General features: G+C 41.4%; 1 protein-coding gene across 5 annotated transcripts in view; it reads right to left on the bottom strand.

Moving 5' to 3' along the window:
* CCR3 (C-C motif chemokine receptor 3) overlaps positions 1 to 18772 on the bottom strand; it is a 141504-nt gene extending 122732 nt beyond the window's left edge. For all 5 annotated transcript variants that reach the window (XR_012431824.1, XM_074033764.1, XM_065540495.2 and 2 more), the window contains exon 1: positions 18440 to 18772. The gene's annotated coding sequence lies outside the window, so the exon portion shown is untranslated. The remainder of the gene's footprint in view (positions 1 to 18439) is intronic.
* Positions 18773 to 20341: the final 1569 nt, after the last annotated feature.

The following is a 20341-nucleotide window of genomic DNA, read 5'->3' as shown; positions in this document are numbered from 1 at the left end:
CCTTCTGCAGCCAATCAGAAGCTGGATGAGCAACAGTGGATTGCTGCTTCTAGGGAAGAAGAGTATGCTTCCTTTTACCCATGTAACTGAACTCTAAAACCTGAACTCTGAGTAACCGAAGAATGTATGTTTCCGTTCTTTTGTGTCACATTCTTGTTTAAAGCCTTTCTGTATGTAGAGATGGGACTGTCATCAGCACATTCCTAAGCAGGCTCCACAAAAGCCTCCAAACAAAACCAGTCTAGAGCCAGAAGAGGGGACAAATCTTTGTTCTTCCTCATCTTTACATACGCAAAAGTACCTGTGACAGCTGGCAGTATTATAAATCAGGTAAGTGGAATGAGGTTAAACACAGAGAAAAGAAGGCCTCAAGCAATTCTCTACTTACTTTTCCAAATCAGATAATAACCCAGCAAATAGTGATAACAAAGAAAACCTTAGCTTTTCATATAATGTCTTGATTTCAATAATCTAATTCTTAATCATTAAGAGACCATAATAAATACTCCTTTCCAAGAGAAAAGAAAAACTGTTAGAATTCTGTCACTTCGCTTCTTCAAACTCAGGTTTGTAGCATGCATGAGTCCATCAGTCAAAGAATGGTTCCATCTGGAGTCTTCATGTAGAAAGAAAAATGGAGGTTTGTAATAATGAGCTATCTAGTTACACAGTGCTTGTTCATTAAAATAGCACTGAAAATTGAAACATGAATTAACTGATGATAATATTCCAATCATTTGCCATTTATGACAAAAATGGTTGGCACTAACAAAGAACAAGCACTTCCTTTCAGGGTTTCTGAGATAATGTACGCGGAACAGTGTGAGTGGAATGGGGCTGAAACCATATGCAAGTCTGTGTGTTATCAGTCCAAGAAGTGACATCTAGATGTTAGTTTTAGGGATGTGTGCCTTGTTTCCTAGCCCATAAGAATGCAAACATCAAACAGACACTCGCTAGCCTCATTTAAATTGATTTAAGGAGGAGTGCATCTTTGATCAACAGTGGTGCAACTGTGTGTGTGTGTGTGTGTGTGTGTGATTTGTGCATAACTAAGGAAACTGAAATTTTAAAGCTACTTTTATACAAACCAAGAACATATGCTACAGATATAAGACAGATGTGGTTTGGTACTATATTTCTAGTCATGATGAATATATTTTGCATACCATTTTCATATAATAAAATTAACTTCCAAAAAAGGGAAAATAAAAAAGGAAAATAAAAGTATTCTATCCAAATAAATATAAATAGGAGTCCTATTTTCTTCCCTCACCCTCGTGGAATATCTTCTACACCACCACCCTCAGCAGCCCCTACAGCCCCAGACTCAGCTGGAATAAAGGGCATAGCCTTGGACATCAAGCAGACTGGCTTCAAATCCTCACTCTGCAGAGGCAATCTCTCTGAGTCTCAGTATCCCCTCTATAAATGTCCTTTCCCTGTGACAGTATCTCATAGGGCAATTTTAAGATTTAAAACAGATAATTAATGTAAATTTCCTGGAATATAAGAGATGTTCAATAAATATTAGTTTCTATTTATCTAAAAGCTCCCTCGGATTCCTTTGACTTTATTTTGCCACTTAATACATACCACTGTGTGCAGGTACATGTGAGTGTATGGATGTGTGTGTACGTGTGCGTTTTGTATGAGTAGGTGTATAATTGTGTGCAAGAGTGTGTGTTATGTATATGGTTGTACTTTCGTGTGACTGTGTGCGTGTGAATGTCTTTGTGTACATGTACCACTATGAGTGTACAGGTAAGTGTGTATTTGTGTGTCAGTATATGTATAGGTGTTAGCATGTATATGTGGATGCTTGTGTGAACTTGTGTGAATCTGTGAGTGTATGTATGTATAAGTGTGTGCTGCATGAATGAGTAAAAGTGCATTTGTGTATGAGTGTGCATGCATGAAAGTTTGTGAATATACATATGTGTGTTTGTGAGTGTGCATATGAACATGTGTTTGTATTTTATGGTATGTATGAATGTGTATATGTATGTGTGTATGTCAGTGTATGTGAATCCGTAAGTATATATTCATATAAGTGTATCTGAGTGTGTATGAGTGTGCATGTGAGCAGCTTGTCTTTTCCACTAAGCTCTGTGCTCTCAAGGACCACATTTTATTCCTATCTGTATCCATCAAGGTGTCTGGCAAAGTGTTTGGTACCTGATATGTAATAAATCCATGATTCATGGCAAGAGGCAGACTTAGCACCACCCCAGGAGGCCCTAGTGCCCCCTTCATCATCAAGCAGAGAAATGGCCTAGGAGGCGGAAGTGCTGGGCCCAGATCCTGGGGAAAGGGTCTTCAGAGGCAGTCTCCATGGAGGCAAGGGAGGCAGGCAGCCCTAGGGAAATGCAAATGGTCATGTCCAAAGGGCATGTACAGTGGTCCAAGAGTTCTCCTTCCTTCCCACAGATCCATCATGATTGATATTCACCTTGCGAAGTGCTTAATGAATGGGAGAGGTCCCTAAAAGCCACAATCCTATTTGACCTTCACAGTAACCTACATCCACAGACCAGATATTCTTGCTATCTTTGTTTTTAAGGAAAGGAAATTACAACCCACAAAGGCTATGACTTAATTAAGATCATTGTTGAGTATATCTAGCTTGTCACAACCTTGGGGTAAAGAAGACCTTCTAAGTATGACACCAAAAGTATAAGCCACAGAATTAAAAATAGATAAATTGGACTACATCAAATTAAAAAGTTTCGTGCTTCAAAGAATACCATTATGAAAGTAAGAAGAAAACCCAAAGAGAGAAAATATTTGCAAATAACATATCTGATAAGAGACTTGTATCTAGAACACATATAATCATACAAATCACAAACAAGCCAATTTAATGATGAACAAAGGGGCTGAATACATATTTTCTCAAAAAAGATGTATAAGTAAAAAGATGCTTAACATCAGCCAGCAGGATAATGCAAATCAAAACCACAATGAAATACGACTTCACACCCCCTAGGACGGCTATAATCAAAAAGACAGATAATAACAAGTGTTGGAAAGGATGCAGAAGAACTGGAACACTCGTGTGCTGCTGTTGGTAATGTAAAATGGTGCAGCAACTTTGGAAAACAGTCTGGCAGTTCCTCAAAAGGTTAAACATAGAGTTAACATATGATCTAGCAATTCTACTCTTAGATACTTACCCAAGAGAAATGAAAATCTGTCCACACAAAAAAATGTACACTAATCATTACAACAGACTTATTCATAATGGACAAAAAGGAGAAGCAACCTAAATATCCATCAATTGATACATGGATACATAAAATACAGTATAGCTATATAAGGGAATATTATTTGGCAATTAAAAAATGAAAGAAGTAACGATGCATGCTGTAACATGCAGAACCTGAAAATAGTATGCTAAGTGAAAGGAGCCAGTCACAAAAGACCACAGGTATTTAGTTCCACTTACGCTAAATGTCCAGAGTAGGCCAATCTATAGGGACAAAAAGTAAATTAGTGGTTGCCTAGGGTTTGGGTGGCAGTGGAGGGTGATTGCTGGGAAAGGGGGCTGACTGTTAATATGTACAGGGCTTCTCTTTGGGGTGATAAGAATGTTCTAAAATTGATTGGAGTGATGGTCGCATAACTCTGTAAACACGCTAAAAACGACTGAACTTTACTCTTTAAGTGGGTGAATTATATGGTATGTGAATTATATATCAATAAAGATGTTATTTTAAGGAAAAGATGGGGCACTAACTTGTACCTACTGAGGATGTCTGGAGGGCTTCCTAGAAGAGCGATCTCTAAACTGAGTTGTGAGAATGAAGAATAACGTGGCAATAAATGGGGTGGAACGAAGAACATGCTAGGCAGAGGGATCGACAGACAAAAAGACTTGGAAGTGAGAGAGAGTTTGACTCATTTAAGGAACTAAAAGTAGACCAGAAAGGCAGGAGCACAGAGCAAGGTGGGGTGAGCAGAGAGAGGGAGGAGACCAGGAGTGTTCAGCAGGGCCCAGACCACAAGAAGCCTTGCAAGCCACACTGACGGTTTGGGCCCAACTGAATCAGCAAATGAGTCAGACTTGGGAAAGACATGATCAGATTTGAATTTTAGAAGAATCATTCTGGCTGCAGAAAGGACTAAGAGAGGCTAAGACAGCAGATGTGGACTCTTTTTACCAGAAGGAGGTTGAGGTCCTGGAGGGATGAAGTGGTGATGACCCAACATAGAGAAGTGGCAGTAAGGACAGAGCCATGTGGACAGTATTCAGGAGCAGGAATCTGCAGGACTATGAAGCAGTGGGTGTGGCAGGGAGTCCCAGGTGCCCGTTTCTGGCCACTTCACTGGGGGCGCCACCATCTACTGAGCCAGCTCAGGGGTAGGAGCATGATGATGGACTGGGTTCTGGATGTACCAGTTTCAGGTGCCTGTGAGATGCTCGGGGCACCTAAAGATGTGTGCTCCCAGAAGACCTTCTAAATGCCAGCATTTAGTAACCAAAAGATTTCAAACAAAATCCAGATTTCTGGCTTTTCTGGAGAATGAGACTATCTGGCCACTCTGGTTTGCATTACTTTCGGTCCCTGACCAGACCCCTGGCCCAGGGAAAATGTGATGAGCTAGAAGAGAAAGGGCCAGAATCCAAGGCAGAAGCAAACTTTTAGAGACAGAAAAAGACAAGACATTAAAGGAACAGTCAGAGAAATGGGAGGAAAACTAAGAGAGGGATGTTTTCTAGGAGGTAAAAACAAAAACAATAGAGCATTTCAGGACACAAGTGGTGCTCTTAGTGTCTGGTGCAGCTGAGCAGTTGAGCAGCTACGACAAGGCCTCTGGACCTCCCAGAAGGTTTAACGAGTGACTGTGGAGTAATGAGCTTCAGTGGGATGGGGAGGCCAGACATCAGATTTGAGTACTTTGAGGAGCAAATGGGAGTTGAGAATGTGCATTTGGCTTCACGAAGTTTAGTTGTGAAGACAGGGGAGCAACAGGGCAGCAGCTGGAGGGATCAAGAGAAGGATTGTGTTCAATGGGGAAGATGTGAGTTATGGAGAGGGAGAGAGAGAAGATAGGCACAGCTGATGGAGCAAAGTCATTGTGGAGGGGAGCCGGGGTGGATGGGATTCACCTTTACCATGTGTCAGTGAGAACAAGCCCAGGAGGGCTGAGAGTGCAGATGAAGTGGGAGGATTTCTGGCAAGAAGCTAAGAGTGTTTTATCCTGACACCTTCTATTTTCTTGGTAAAATAGGTGACAAGGTCATTTGCTGATAGTGGGGGCAGGAAGAGGGTCAGAGAATTTTAGTGAGTGAGGGAGTCTGAAATACATGTAGCACAGAAAGGGGAAACTCAGAAGTATTTCTGGGTAGGGCTGTGAACCCCCCAAGCCTGGAGGCGGGGGTCTTTGGGGACCTCCACTATCCTAGGCTGCACGAGGCAGCCCCAACAGCCCAAGGAGTCACCCGAAACAGGCGAATCAAGACTTCAGTTCTCCAGGTCCCTCCTCGGCAAAGAAACACCAGGACAATCTTCCTCCTTTCTCCCGTGGGGACATTTTAAGCATGAGCTGTGCCAGAAGTCAGAGTGCATTTGAATCCACACACTCCAATGAGGGGCTTCGACAGAGCTGTAGTGACAACTCCTCTCTTTAAATTGTGCTATGTTTACACTGAAAAAGGAGAAAAGGCAGAAGGAGATCTCTCTTTAAATCTCACTATAAAACCAATGTAATTAAACATGAGTTATGAGTGAACATCTACACAGCACCTCATATTATAAGAGTGTTCATATTGACCGGCAATCATGGGTCATGGAGCAGTCTCTCCCATTTCACCTCACAGCAGCAAACTAACGTATCCAAAGGTACACCAGGAAGGTAAAACTACATCCAGAACTCTGAGCCCACCTTGTGATGAAGGAAAGGGCAGTGGAGGGTGTTGCCAACACTGGAGCCCCTTTTCTTAACCTTGAATTCAAAGTCCAGCTCCACTTTTCCCAGCTCGTGACTTTGGGCATCTACTTCACCTCCTCTCAGCCCTGGTTTCCTCTTTGGAAAGTGGGTATGGGCCACAGTATTGACCATAGAGGATGCAGAGCTTCAGGGAGGGTTCACAGGGAGAATGCACAGGGTGCACAGCATGTAGAAAGCAGTCGACACAGGCGAACCTAATTATGACAGGGGAAAAAGGAACTGGGTAGTTTCAGAAGACCTAGTCTTGATCCAGCTTCACTACCAGCTCTGTAACCTGAGCAGGTCATCTTCCCTCTCTGGGCTCAGTTTATCCATTGACAACATGAAGTCATTGGACTAAGTGGCCCCTATGGCTCTTTCCAGCACTGACACGTCTGAGTCCCTGGGCCAAGGTTTAGGAAGCTATAGATGGGGGAACAGCCATCGGAGGTGTCCTCAGTCTTTGTGGGCTGAATAAAGAGGTTCAGGCACAGTCAGCCAAGCCTGAAGTAGCCACTGCCTGACCTGGTCAATTAGGAGATATATATATATATCTCTATATATAGATATATAGATACAAAATCTCTGCTTCATTCACTTGACTAGTTTAGGATATATTTTGAAGCTCAATCAATACTTTTTAAAAACCACCCTAAAACTTAGTGGTTTAAAATAACAAAGCCATTCGTTATGATTCTGTGGATTGACTGAGTGGTTCTTCTTTGTATGTCTTGGCTGGTGCTGCAGGGCTGGAAGGTACAGATTGGCCCCCCTCACAGAGCTGGTCAGATGGTTCTGTGTCTACCAGGAGCTCTGCTGAGGCTGTTGGTCAGGGCCTCAGCGCTCCACCACCTGGCCTCTCTAAACTGGGCTTCTCACAGTAGAGCACTGGGGTCCAGAGGGAGCAACCAAGAATGAATGTCCCCGGAGGAAGAAAACAGAATCTGCCAGGCCTTAAGACCTGGGCTCGGATGTCCCAGCATATCACTTCCACATTTGGTCAAAGCAGGTACAAGGCAAATCCAGACATGAGGGGAGGGTACATACACTCCACCCCTTGACGCATACAGGAAAGGACTTCGGACCTGATGGTGACCACATTTGGAGATTATCTACCACTGGGTACAAATATATATATTTTTAAGTTTCATCAGTTAATAGTTCCAGAAGAATGGTGTCCAGTGCCTCCCACCTGAGGCCTCCTTTTCAAATAACAGAACACTGAGGGCTTGAAAAGCTTTTGTCCTTCTTCCAAACACAAGCTAGGAGAGAATGGAAGGGGATACTCTGGCCACCACTGCTCTGTTCTAGAGACCTCACATGGTCAGTGTTGAAGCCTTGACTGGTGCAGCCCCAGAGACAATTGCCTGCTGATGAGGCGAGACCCTCACTACTCTGGCTCCCTCCAAATCACTGTCAAGGTGCCACCCACCAGCCTCCACCTGGAGCTCCTTTGGCTCACACATGCTGCAAGCCTGGAGCTCCATCGTTCCCAGGGCATGGCCCCACGCCATAGTTGCTGGGCCAGGAGGCTGCTGGTCCTGGCTGTGCTATTCCATAATCTCCCTGCATACACACAACAAAGCTCAGGCTCTTGCATTTAGCTCAGACTGCCTTTGCCCTGGTGAATTTACCTTTGCTCTTGGTCCTTTAGTCCTTTCCTCTCACCATAAGCCACCCTGCCAGATTTGCTCGACTCAATATCTTCGGTCCCTTCCCTAACAAGGTTTTCGGCTCCCGATGTGAAATGGTTTCCCTTCCACTAAAGTTCTGTGTGCTGAGAGCTCCCAGGACAAGCAGCTTTCATCAGGCCACACACTGCCCTTGTGTGCTGCACCCTCCCTGAGAGTAATGAGATCCTCCTTGCTGCCATATGCTATACGTTTGCAGAACAAAAAGGGGGACACTCAAGGAAAGTTACTCCAGGGGATTATCCTTCTGGAAGCCTCCAATTAATTAGGCCAAAAATTAATATATAAAGTAAACACCGTTAAAATGATAGTGAAATAAAACTACATGCTAGTCAGCAATTATTAATATTGGCAGAATAGATTTAAGTTGATCTTCCACAGAGAATGATTTTTAAAGAAAACAAAAAACCCAGTATTGGTTCAGTTGCTCCATTCACAAAGTTGGCTATATTCTCACCTTGAGTTTATGTTCCAGCCCAAGCAGAATCTAACCCTAAGCCTTTTCTTTGTAAGTTTCAAATTTGATATAACTTCAAATTTTATGCAGATGTTTCAAGAATAGTTCAAAGAACTCTGTCCAAAGATCATCTTATCCAGATGCACCAATGTTAATATTTTGCCCCGATTTGTGTTATTCTCCTCTCCTCACTTCTCTTCATATCTAATTTATATATTATTTTCCTGAACTGCTTGAGAGTAAGTTACAGATACCATGCCCTTAAAAACTTCCCCAAAATGCCCCATGTGTATTTTCTAAAAGTAAGGACATTGTCTTACATAGCCACAGAACAAGGATCAGGAAATTTAACATTCATCTCATGCTGTTGTCTGGTCCATATTCCATGTCCACATTTTGCCAATTGCCCTTAAATAGTCTGTGGTGAGCTGTCTTCCCATAACGCAGATCCAATCTGGGATCAAGCTTTGTATCAGTCACCTTTCATCTAGAAGGGCCCTCAGGCTTTCTGAGTCTAGCTCACTCTTAGGTAGGCACCACGGGGCTCAGAGTCCTTCACTTTTCTCCATCCGCACCTGCTGCCTGCCCCAGTTAGAGCCTATCCACGTTCTTGGTCCCCTAATCCTCCCTGGAGCATGTAGTTCTCCTTCATGCTGAACATGGAGTGAGGGTTCTCTGTGTTGTTTTCTTGTGACTCCTTTTCGGTTCGGAAAATGTGATTCTAGTAACTCCATGCTTGTTCCCTTTTCACATTAACCATAGTTCCCTTTTTACGGTAATCACATTTTGGTGTAAAAACAAAGTCATGGTAAAGGAAACTTCCTGAAAAGGAATGAGAACATAATCCTCCTCTAAGAACCTGTTCATTTTTACTTGTGCTGGCCTAGTAATACGTTTTATACTGTAGTCATTGTGCTCACTTTTTTCATCTGCCCTTTCACGTTTTCTAAAATGCAAATTGTTCCCTGTCACTCCCCTCTTATGACACTCAGGCCAAGGTGCAGACATGACCTAGTGAGGGCCCTGCCTACCCTCATCCCCTGACATGTGGTCCTGGTGCTCCCCACACCAAGCCGAATACACCAGACTGTTTCTCAGTTGTATCCTTCCACCCTACTCTTGCGCCTGCTCCATCAGGCCCACTTTGTGAAGTTCGCACAAGGTGCCTAAGCATCACGTCCCTCCTGCCCCTGACCTCACCACTCCAGCCAGGGCCACTCCCTTGCTTCTTGTTCCAACAGCGGTTATCAGAGTATCATTCTATTTTGCAGATGGGCTTATGTGCCTGCCTCCTGCAATGACTGTGTGTTTCCTGTGGGCAGCACCTGTATCTTTTATTTCAATGTCGCCAGCACCAGGCACAGCGCACAGAGGTACCAAAAAACTCTGCAAGTGAATATTGTTGCTGTAAGGCCAGCATCCTTCTTTCACACTGAGTTCCCTTCTAAGCTGTGCATGCAAACACCCATCTCTTTCGAGCATCATGGGAGCTGCCTGGGCCAGCCTTCTCACTCATCATCCCCACCACTCCTCGCTCCCTTGGTCATGCCCCATGTTTTCCAGCTCCTCTCTAGATTCTGAGTCTGGTTTGAGTCCCACCTCTCCCAGTGACTACCGGTGTAATCTTGGGAAAGTGACTGCCTTTCTGCCCTTCCATTTCTTGACCTCAAATCCTTTGCCTCCCCCACCTTTCAGCTACCCACACTACAAACCTTGTCACCTCCAGGATCTGCCTTACCAAGAAATCTTTAGTATCTCCTTCTCTAACCACAACTGCCTATAGTTTCTATTTTTGCCCATCCTCCTTACCATCACCCCCACCTGTGTTTCCACTCCATCAAGCATTCCCTAGAAATTTTGACCTATCATTTCCCCTGAATATTATCATCCCCTTGCTGTCTTCACTTAATTCTTGATTAAGTCACATAGTCCTTACCTCAGTCCTTACCAGTACACTCCATTGACAACATGTGAGGTGGGTATGACCTCATTACTCCTGGGCACTCCCTGAACATACTCCAGGTATGCTCTTCTGAGATGCCTGCCTGGAAGAACCCAACCTTGGCCCTGTCTCGCAATTCCATTTCTCTAGTTTTGTGCCCAACCTGCTAGAGAAATTCATCCAGGTGTAGGGAAAACACAAATCCATGATGTCTAACTTCAGCTGGCCCTCGGTATCCAAGAGAGCCAGATTTATCATTAGAAGCCATGGTGTCAAGTACCAGCTCTGCCATTTCGGGCCATGAACGGAACTTTTACCTTGTACAAACCCAGCAGCATCCTCCTTTCCCCTCCGAAGCCAGCTCCCTTCCCCTCCAAAGCCAGCAGGTTTAAAAAAGTTCCAAAGTCTCATAATATGTAATGCCCAAATTTCCAGGTTTTTTAATCTAGTTAAAAAAATAAAATTAAAAAAATATATATATATATATCTCATCAAATTTACCATTTTAACCATGTTAAGGGTACAGTTTAGAGGCACTAAGCACTTTTATGTCACGCAACCGTCACTATCATCCATCTCTAGAAATTTTTCATCTTCCCAAACTGAAACTCTGTACCCGTTAAGCACTAACTCTTCCCTCGCTCCAACCCCTGGCAACCACTATTCTACTTTCTGCTTCTATAAATTTCACTATTCTTGTTATCTTATATAGGTGAAATCATACAGTATTCCTCTTTTTGTGACTGGCTTATTTCACTTAGCGAAATGTCTTCAAGGTTCATCCATGTTGTAGTAAGTGTCAGAATTTCCTTAAGGCTGAATAATATTCCATTGTACCTATATACCACATTTTGCTTATCCATCCAGCTGTCTATGGACATTTGGGTTGTTTCTACCTTTTGGCTATTGCGAATAATGCACTATAAACTTGGGAGTACAAATATCTGTTTGAGTCCCTCCTTTCAAATCTTGTGGGTGTATACCCAGAACTGGAATTGCTGGATCACATGAAAATTCTATTTTTAATTTTTCGAGGAACTGTCATACTGCTTTCCTTAGCCTCTGCACCATTTTACAATCCCACAACAGTGTGCAATGTTCCAGATTCTTCACATACTCTCTAACACTTATTTTCTGGTGTGTGTGTGTGTGTGTGTGTGTGTGTGTGTGTGTTTCTTTTTTGCTAAAAGCCATACTATTGGGTGTGAAGTGGTATTTTCTTGTGGTTTTGATTTTTCATTTCTCTAATGATTAGTAATGTTGAGCATCTCTTCATGGGCTTACAGGTCATTGTATCTCTTCTTTGGAGAAATATCAATTTAAGTCCTTTGACCAATTTTGAACCAGGTTATTTTGTTGTTTTTTGTTTGTTTGTTTTCATTTTTGTTTTTGTTTTTGAGATGGAGCCTCGCTCTGTTGCCCAGGCTGGAGTGCAGTGGTTTGATCTCGGCTCACTGCAAGCTCTGCCTCCTGGGTTCACGCCATTCTGCTGCCTCAGCCTCCCAAGTAGCTGGGACTACAGGCACCCGTCACCATGCCCGGCTAATTTTTTGCATTTTTTTTAGTAGAAGCGGGGTTTCATCATGTTAGCCAGGATGGTCTTGATCTCCTGACCTCGTGATCCTCCCGCCTCTGCCTCCCAAAGTGCTGGGATTACAGGTGTTAGCCACTGCGCCCGGCCAGTTGTTTTCTTCAAATAGTTTTATAGATTAGCTCTTGCATTTAGGTTTTCGATCCATTGTGAGTTAATTTTTGTATATGGTATAACACAGGGGCCCCACTTCATTATTCCACTGCATGTGGATAATATCTAGTTTTCCCAAGACCATTTGTTGACAAGACTATTCTTTCCCCCCACTGAACAGTATATTAGTTGCCTAGAGCTGTCATAACAAAATACCACAGGCTGGTGACTCAAACAACAGAGATGTATTTCCTCACAGTTCAGCAGACTGGAAATCAAAGATCAAGATGCTGGTTTCCTCTGAGGCCTCTCTCCTTGGCTTGCAGATGGCTGATGTCTTGTTTCTTTTCCCCCTGGTCATTCCTCTGTACACACATGCTCCTGGTGTCTGTTCCTCTTTTTTATAAGGGCACCAGTCATATTAGATTAAGGCTCAATCCTAACAGCCTCATTTTAACCTAACCACCTCTAAGATTTTCTCTCCAAATGTAGTCACATTCTAAGATAACAGGGGTTGGAATTGCAACATATGAATTTTGAGGGAATATAATTTAGTCTATAACAAATAGCCTTGGCACTCTTGTCAAAAATTATGAGAGTTTAATTGTGGGCCCTCTATTCTATTCCGTTTGTCCACATGTCTGTGTTTATGCTATTACCATTCTGTTTTGACTACTATATCTTTGTAGTAAGTTTTAGAATTAGGAAGCGTGAGACTTCCAGCCTTGTTTTTATTTCTATTTGCGCTATTTGGGGCCCCTTGAGAGTCCATATGAATTTTAGGATGAACTTTTCTATTTCCACAAAATAGTCATTGGGATTTTGATAGAAATCGCATTGACTCTGTAGATTGTTTTGTAATACTTGTAGTTAACAATACTAAGTCTTCCAATCCATAAACACAGGATGTCTTTCAATTTATTTGTGACTTCTTTAATTTATTTCAGCAGTATTTGTGGTTTGCAATATACAAGTCTTTTACCTCCTTGGTTAAGTTTATTTTCTAAGTATTTCAGCCTTTTTGATGCTATTGTAGATGGAACTGTGTTCTTAATTTCTTTCTCAGGGTGTTCATTGTTAGTGTATGGAAATTCAACTAATTCTGGGGTATTGGTTTTGTATCCTACAACTTTGCTGAATTCATGTATTAGTTCTAACAGGTGTTTTTGGTGGAATCTTTAGGATTTTCTGCGTATATGATTGTGTCATCTGTGAACAGAGATAATTTTACATCTTCCTTTCTGATTTGGTTGCCTTTTATTTCTTTTTCATTCCAATTGCTCTGGCTAACACTTAATGTTATATTGAATATAACATTAAACATAAGTGGTGAGAGCAGGCATCCTTGTCTCATTCCTGATCTTAAAGAAAAAGATTTCATTCTTTCACCATTGAGTACTATATTAGCTGTGGGTTTCCTTTCACATATGACCTCTATTATATTGAGGTATTTTCCTTCTATTCCTACTTTGTTGAGTGTTTTTTATTATGAAAGGGTGTTGAATTTTGTCAGATGTTGAATAATTGAGAGGATCATTCATGCTTTTTTCCTCATTCTATCAATGTCATGTATTACCTTGATTTATTTTTGTGTGTTGAGTCACCCTTACATTCAAGGATAAATCCTTCTTGGTCATGGTGTATAACCCTTTTAATTTGCTGCTGAATTTTGTTAGTGTTTTGTTGAGTTTTGCAACAATAGTCATAAAGGATATCAGTCTGTAGTTTTCTTTTCATATGTTTATCTGGCTTCACAAATATGAGTTAAGAACTGTTCCTTCCTCTTCAACTTTTTGAAAGAGTTTGAGAAGGATTGCTATTAATTCTTTAAATGTCATTAGAACTCACCAGTTAAGCCAGTTGTCTGGGGCTTGTCTTCGTTAGGAGGTTTTTGATTATTGAGTTAATCTCCTTACTCATTATAGGTCTATTCAGATCTTCTATTTCTCCACAATTCAGTTGGATGGAAACTGTTCCTAGGAATTTTTCCATGTCATCTAGGTTATACAATTTGTTGGCATATAATTGTTCATAGTACTTTCTTATGGTCTCTGTTATTTCTGTTAAAATCAGTAGTAATGTCTCCATTTTCATTTCTGATATTAGTTATTTGAGAGTCTTCTTTCTTTTTTATCTTTGCCAATCTAGCAAAGATTGTTGTTGATCTTTCTGAGAAACCAACTCTTGGTTTTATTAATTTTCTCTATTGTTTTTCTATTCTCTTTTTTATTTATCTCTGCTCTAATCTTTATGATTTCCTTCTTTCTTCTAGCTTTTGGTTTAGTTTGATCTTCTTTATCTAGTTCTTTAAGGTATAAAGTTAGGTTATTAATTTGAGATCTCTCATTTCTTCTAGTGCAAGCATTTATAGCTACCAAAATTCTAAGATTTAATTGAAAATCATTCATCTTACTAAGGACCAGGAATATCTCAAACTAAATGAAAAAAAAGGGGGAATGGAAATCAATAGATGCTACACCAAGAGATATTAGAACTATCTGGCAATGATTTTAAGCAATTATCATAAAAATGCTTCAATGAGCAATTACAAGCACCCTGGAAAAAAAGAAAAAAAATGGAAAGCCCCAGCAAAGAAACGAAAGCCTCAGGAAAGGCTGGGTGCAGGGGCTCACGCCTATAATCTCAGCACTGTGGGAGGCTGAGGCAGGAGAATTCCTTGAGCCCAGGAGTTTGAGATCAGCCTGGGCAACACAGTGAGACCCCCATCTCTACAAGAAATTTAAATTAACCGAGTGTGGTGGTGCATGCCTGTAGTCCCAGCTACTTAGGAGGCTGAAGTGGGAGGAACACTTGAGCCTGAGAGATCAAGGCTGCTGTGAGCCGTGATGGGAAGCATATGGAAATTTCAGAACTTAAAAATAAAATATCCAAAAATTTTTTTTAAACTCAGTGGACAAACTCAACAGCAGACTGGAGGATGTCAGAAATCATGCACCAGAAGGAGATAAACAGGCAGGGGAAGCTTTATTCAAGACAATTCCAACAGGGATCAATACTGTCACAATAGGGAAGACAGATTTAATTCAACCCCTTTGAAACAAAAAGCAAGAGAATTTTAAGGCTGGAATGGGCTAGCAAAAAAGTGCTGGAGGATGTAAGCTGGGAGTTTGGTCAATGTTACTAAATCATCTGTATTTGCTAAGTGGTATTTATCCAAGTTAGGCTTTCACCTTCCCACAGAGACTAGGAGGTGGGGCTCGCTCTTTCTTGATTAGTACATTTCAGAGAGATGACTCTCAGGTTCTTGAGAAATACATTCCTGAGTTGCAAAACAGGCAGGAGACTGGGAGAAGATTTTCTACATTTCAAAGTGGGCAGTGAAATAATTTGCAAATACTAGTTTTCCAAAGTGAATGCTTTAAGAAAAGGGAGGTTAGGGTCTATGGCCAGGAAAAAGAACTGTGTGTAAAGTTTAGTCCAGCTGGGGAAAATATTAAGACCATCTTGGCTAGCCCCCTGTTTTGTTCTAGGGAAACCATGTTTTCCATTGAAGAGCTTAGCAAACTAGTCTATGTAATTTGCTTCAGCAGACTTCTGTTGTAGTACTAGTGAAATCATTCATTGCGACTTGACAGTACAGGATCTTTTCTGGATGGTATGAGCATAAGGCATTTCTATTAAGAGAAACAGAGAAACAAAGAATAATCATTGAAGCCGACTATAACCTAGTTTCCCAGTCCAGAGGGCAACCAGTAGAGAAAATTTTTAAACATGGGGCTCGGTGCATCATCAGATAGTGGAGTGAGGATGACAGTGGCAATCCGACAGATTTCCTAGTTTGCATCCTCAATGTTTTTGGTGATGGCATAGACATTAGGGAGGTTTCTGTAAGACTGTCTGATATTTCCTGGAGCAATCTAAAGACTCAGGAGTTTAGTAACCTCCTGAGTGGCTCACATAGCAGCAGCTCCGGGCACCAAGGCTGCCCACCCGTGATCAGCAGTGGGGACGAGTCCTTCAAAGTTTACATCAAGTCATTCAGCTTCAGCTCCCCAGCAACTTTGGATGCTGGGGGAAAAGCCCAGCTATGAGAGAACCGAGAGCCCTCTAAAGATCTGGGCAGTAGAGTTTTAGTTCTTAGTGACACTACGTCAGGAGGTGGGAGAAATACTGGAAACATTAGTTTGGGGAATGTAGGCAGATACTGAAGAAAACTGAAAGAATTGAGAATTTGGTAAAGCCGGGCAAAATGTGTAAGATGGCAGGATCTAGTCCAATTTACAGGTAGATAACAAAGGCACATCGTTTACAAAGAGGTGAAAAATAGTGCAAAGACGATGAACAGAACTGTGTTCTGATAACCCACAGGGGGTGCTATGGTTTTCTACTGAAATAGAAAGTTTCCCTGTACAGTAACTCGCGCTTTGAATCAAAGATAATCAAAGTAACATTATTCTTTATTTTCTTTTTAAAAACTTTTTTTTAACTCTCTTCCCTGCACACTGATCAAAGTAACATTATTCTTGATTATGAAGTATGTCTGATCTCATTAGATTTGGCCTGATTCTTTAAATAAGTGCATCAAGAATGGTAGTTGAACCTTTTTAAGTTTGCTTTGCTGGAACATTTTATAAGGAATCTCAGATTGAACTTTTAAAAGCTTCTCAAGGCTAGGAAGCCAAGCCAAGATCTGTCCACCTATAGTACCTAGAGATTTGGGTGAATTCCTCTCTTCTAGAGGTTCCCAAAATTTCCTGGGCCAGGAAGTGACCTTTCTTTCTTATCTGTGAGGCTGGGAACCTATAAATCAAGTACGAGGCAAGTTTGCCCAATAGAACTTTGTAAACCTTGGCTCCATAAAAATCAATCTTAGTTTCTTAAAACTGTCTGATCGTATTTAGTTCTGTGACACATTCCCAAATATGACACTTGTTGCAGCTCAGGAAACAATCCCCCAAAGTATGACTTTGGTATGTTGATTGATAAACAGCAGGAAACAGTGGATGCAAGCAGAGGTTATCTGAGGTCCCCGTATTTGCCTAAAAATGGATCTAGGAAAGATCTTCTCTCTGGAAAAGAAACCAAAGGTCAACACCTCACCCAGAGAGGCCTCAGGCTACTTGAGAGCTGCTACCTGAGAGGTTATATCTGCACAACAAGACAACTTTTGTTCACCATGGATTTTATCCCCCTACCAACCCCACTCACTGCCCCCGCCACCTTCCTGTAATCTGTCACCATCTCCCCCTAGAAGCTTGCACAATTCTGACTGAAAAATTAAAGTTGAGCAAACTTTCCACTCAATGGGTGCCAAAACCATTGTAGCCAGATCAGCTGCAGACAAGAGCAAAGCTTTAAACAAGGGGGATCAAGATCCTGAAGCATTTCTTTGAAGAATTGTGTAACAGGAGATGGAACATGGCTTTACCACTATATTACTGAAGACAAAGCACAATCAAAGCAATGGCTACGAAGAGATGAAAGTGGTCCAGTTACAGCAAAAGTGGAGAGCAAAGGTCATGGCAACAGTTTTTTGGGATGCTCAAGGCATTTTGCTTGCTGACGTTCTAGAGGGCCAAAGAGTGATAACATCTGTTTATTATGAAAGTGTTTTTGAGAAAGTCAGCCAAAGTATTAGCAGTTGAAGTTATCCAAGTTACTGGTGGCAAACTCATAGAGGTTTGCAGCAACCTCAGTTCTTGCCTCCTCAAAAGAAAGAATTTGACTAAGGGGCATAAGGCAGAAAAAAAGAGACTGTGGCAAGTTTTAGAGCAGGAGTGAAAGTTTATTAAAAAGCTTTAGAGCAGAAATGAAAGGAAAGGAAAGTACGCTTGGAAGAGGGCCAAGAGGGCATTTTGGAGGTAAAGTGTGGGCTTTGACCTTTTGACTTGGGATTTATATGTTGGCATACCTCTGGGGTCATGCATCCCCTTTCCCATGATTCTTCCCTCAGGGTGGGCCGCTGGCATGCAAACACCCTGGAAGCAAGTATATACAGTGTGTTTACTAGAATTATATGCATGCTCACCTGAGGCATTCTTACCTTTTCCAGTGCAATGCCTACCAAAGGTCATAGTCCACAATTATGCCTCTTAATGCTCGCCTAATTTTTGAGATGTTGATGGGAAGCCACTGATCACCAGTTCCAGGTGTTTTAGCTATTGGGAAATTGCCTTTCCCTGGCAATTATGGTCACCTGACATTCTTGGTGTTGGGGGGCCTTCCCCTGCCCTGCTCATGCCTGGCTAGCTACCTACTCTAACAAAAGCTTTAGCAGAAAAACACTCAGGAAAGCTTCACCAGAGAGGCTTCCACCACAAGAATGCTCCTGCACATTCTCCCCATCAAATGTGGCCAATTTTGCAAGAGTTTTGATGGGAAATCAATGGGCATCCACCTTATGGTCCTGATTTGACTCCTTCTGACTTCTTTTTATTTTGAAATCTTAACAAATCTTTAAAGGGCACCCATTTTTCTTTAGTTAGTAAATTTTTTATCTTTTAATTTCATTTTTCTATAATTTTTTGAAGCCCCCTCATATAGCCAACTTATCTTTTACAGGTACATAAAAGCAATTCAATGGAGGAAGAATGGTCTTTTCAACATGGTACTGGAGCAACCCATAGGCAAAAAATTAACCTCAACCCAAGATCAATCTACATACAGATCTAGAGAAAATTTGCAAACCATATGTATTAGTCAGGGTTCTCTAGAGGAACAGAACTAATAGGTTTATATATATATATGTTTATTAAGTAGTATTTACTCACACAATCACAAGGTACCACAATAGGCCATCTGCAAGCTGAGGAGCAAGGAAGCCAGTCCGAATCCCAAAGGTGAAGAACTTGGAGTCTGAAGTTCAAGGGCAGGAAGCATCCAGCACGGGAAAAAGATGTAGGCTGGGAGACTAGGCGAGTCTAGCCTTTTCACATTTTTCTGCCTGCTTTATATTCACTGGCAGCTGATTAGATGGTGCCCACCCAGATTAAGGGTGGCTCTGCCTTCCGCAGCCCACTGACTCAAATGTTAATCCCCTTGGCAACACCCTCACAGACACACCCAGGATGAATACTTTGCACCCTTCAATCAAGTTGACACTCAGTGTTAACCATCACACCACATATCTGAAACACTTCTATTTTCAATATGCAAACACCTCTCAAATTTTAATATTAAAAAAAACCCAAACAATCCAATTAGAAAATGGACAAAAGGCATAAAGAGATATTTCACTGAAGAGGTTATAAAGATAGCTAATAAGCACATTAAAAGATGTTCAACGTCACTTGCCATTAGGAAAATGTAAATTAAGACCTTGATGAAATATCACTACATATCTGCTGGCCAGGATGCAGAGAAATTGGATCACACATACATTGCTGGTGGGACTATAAAATGGTGTGCAACAACTCTGGAAAACAATTTAGCAGTTTCTTAGAAAACTAAACATGCAAATGCTTCATAATATAGCAATTGAAACACTGGGCATTTATCCCAGAAAAATAAAAAGTTATGTCCACACAAAAAGTTGTATGCCATTGTTCATAGTTTATTTGTAATAACCCCAAACTAGAAAATAGCACAAATGTTCCTCAACTATAGATTAGAGAAAAAATTGTAGTACATCTATACCAAACACTACTACTCAGCAATTCAAAGGAATGAGCTACTGATACACACAACTTGAATGGGCCTCAAGTGCATTATGCAGAGTGAAGAAAAGTCAATCTCAAAATAGTATATGATTTATCATTCCATTTGTATAACATTCTCAATGACAAAATTATAGAAATAGAAAACAGAATAGTGGTTTTCAGAGGTTAGAGACGATGGGAGGGAGGAGGTGCTGGTGTAATTGTCAATGGGTAGCAAAAAGAGCTATTTGTGATAATGGAATAATTTTGTATTTGAGGTGGAAAGATCATTGCTTAAGGCCAGGAGTTCAAGACCATCCCGGGCAACATATCGAGACCCTAACTCTACAAAAAAATAAAAATTAGCTGAGCATGGTGGCGCACACCTATAGTCCCAGCTACTCAGGAGGCTGAGGCAGGAGGATTGCTCGAATCCAGGAGTTCGAGGCTGCAGTGAGCTCTGATCATGCCACTGTAGTCCAACCTGGGTGACGGAGCAAGGCTCTGTCTCTGAAAAAAAAGGTATTTGAATACAATGATGATTATATTAAATATGAACCTACACATGTGATAAAAATGAGTTAGAACTACACACACACATTGTGCCAAAGTCAAATCCCTGTTACTGATATTGTACTGTAATTATGTACAGTTGTAACCACTAGGGACACTGGGTGAGGGGTTTGTGGGACTTCTCTGCACTTACTATTCACTACTTATGAATCTTTATCTCAAAATTAAAAGCATGAAGAATTTCCAGACCTAATTTTGTTAAAATCACCTTCCTTTCCCTTTCAGTTGCTGCCCAACTTTTGTCTCTTTCTCTTCACATTTAGTGCGCTACTCTTTCCAGAGTGTTCCTACTCTTTCAAATAGTCCTTATTCAGCCTCTATTTTTCATTTACATTCCCTGTACTGAGCACTCCACTGGCAACTTCCCAGGTGCAAAATGCAATCGAACCTGTTCAGTCCTTATTTCACCTACTTGTATTGTTATTGGATGTTACTGACCACTCCCACCTTCTAGACACTCTT

The sequence above is a fragment of the Macaca fascicularis genome, chromosome 2 (genome assembly GCF_037993035.2).
Source record: "Macaca fascicularis isolate 582-1 chromosome 2, T2T-MFA8v1.1".
NCBI classification, from domain to species: Eukaryota; Metazoa; Chordata; class Mammalia; order Primates; family Cercopithecidae; genus Macaca; species Macaca fascicularis.
This window is presented reverse-complemented; position numbering and strand designations above follow the sequence as displayed.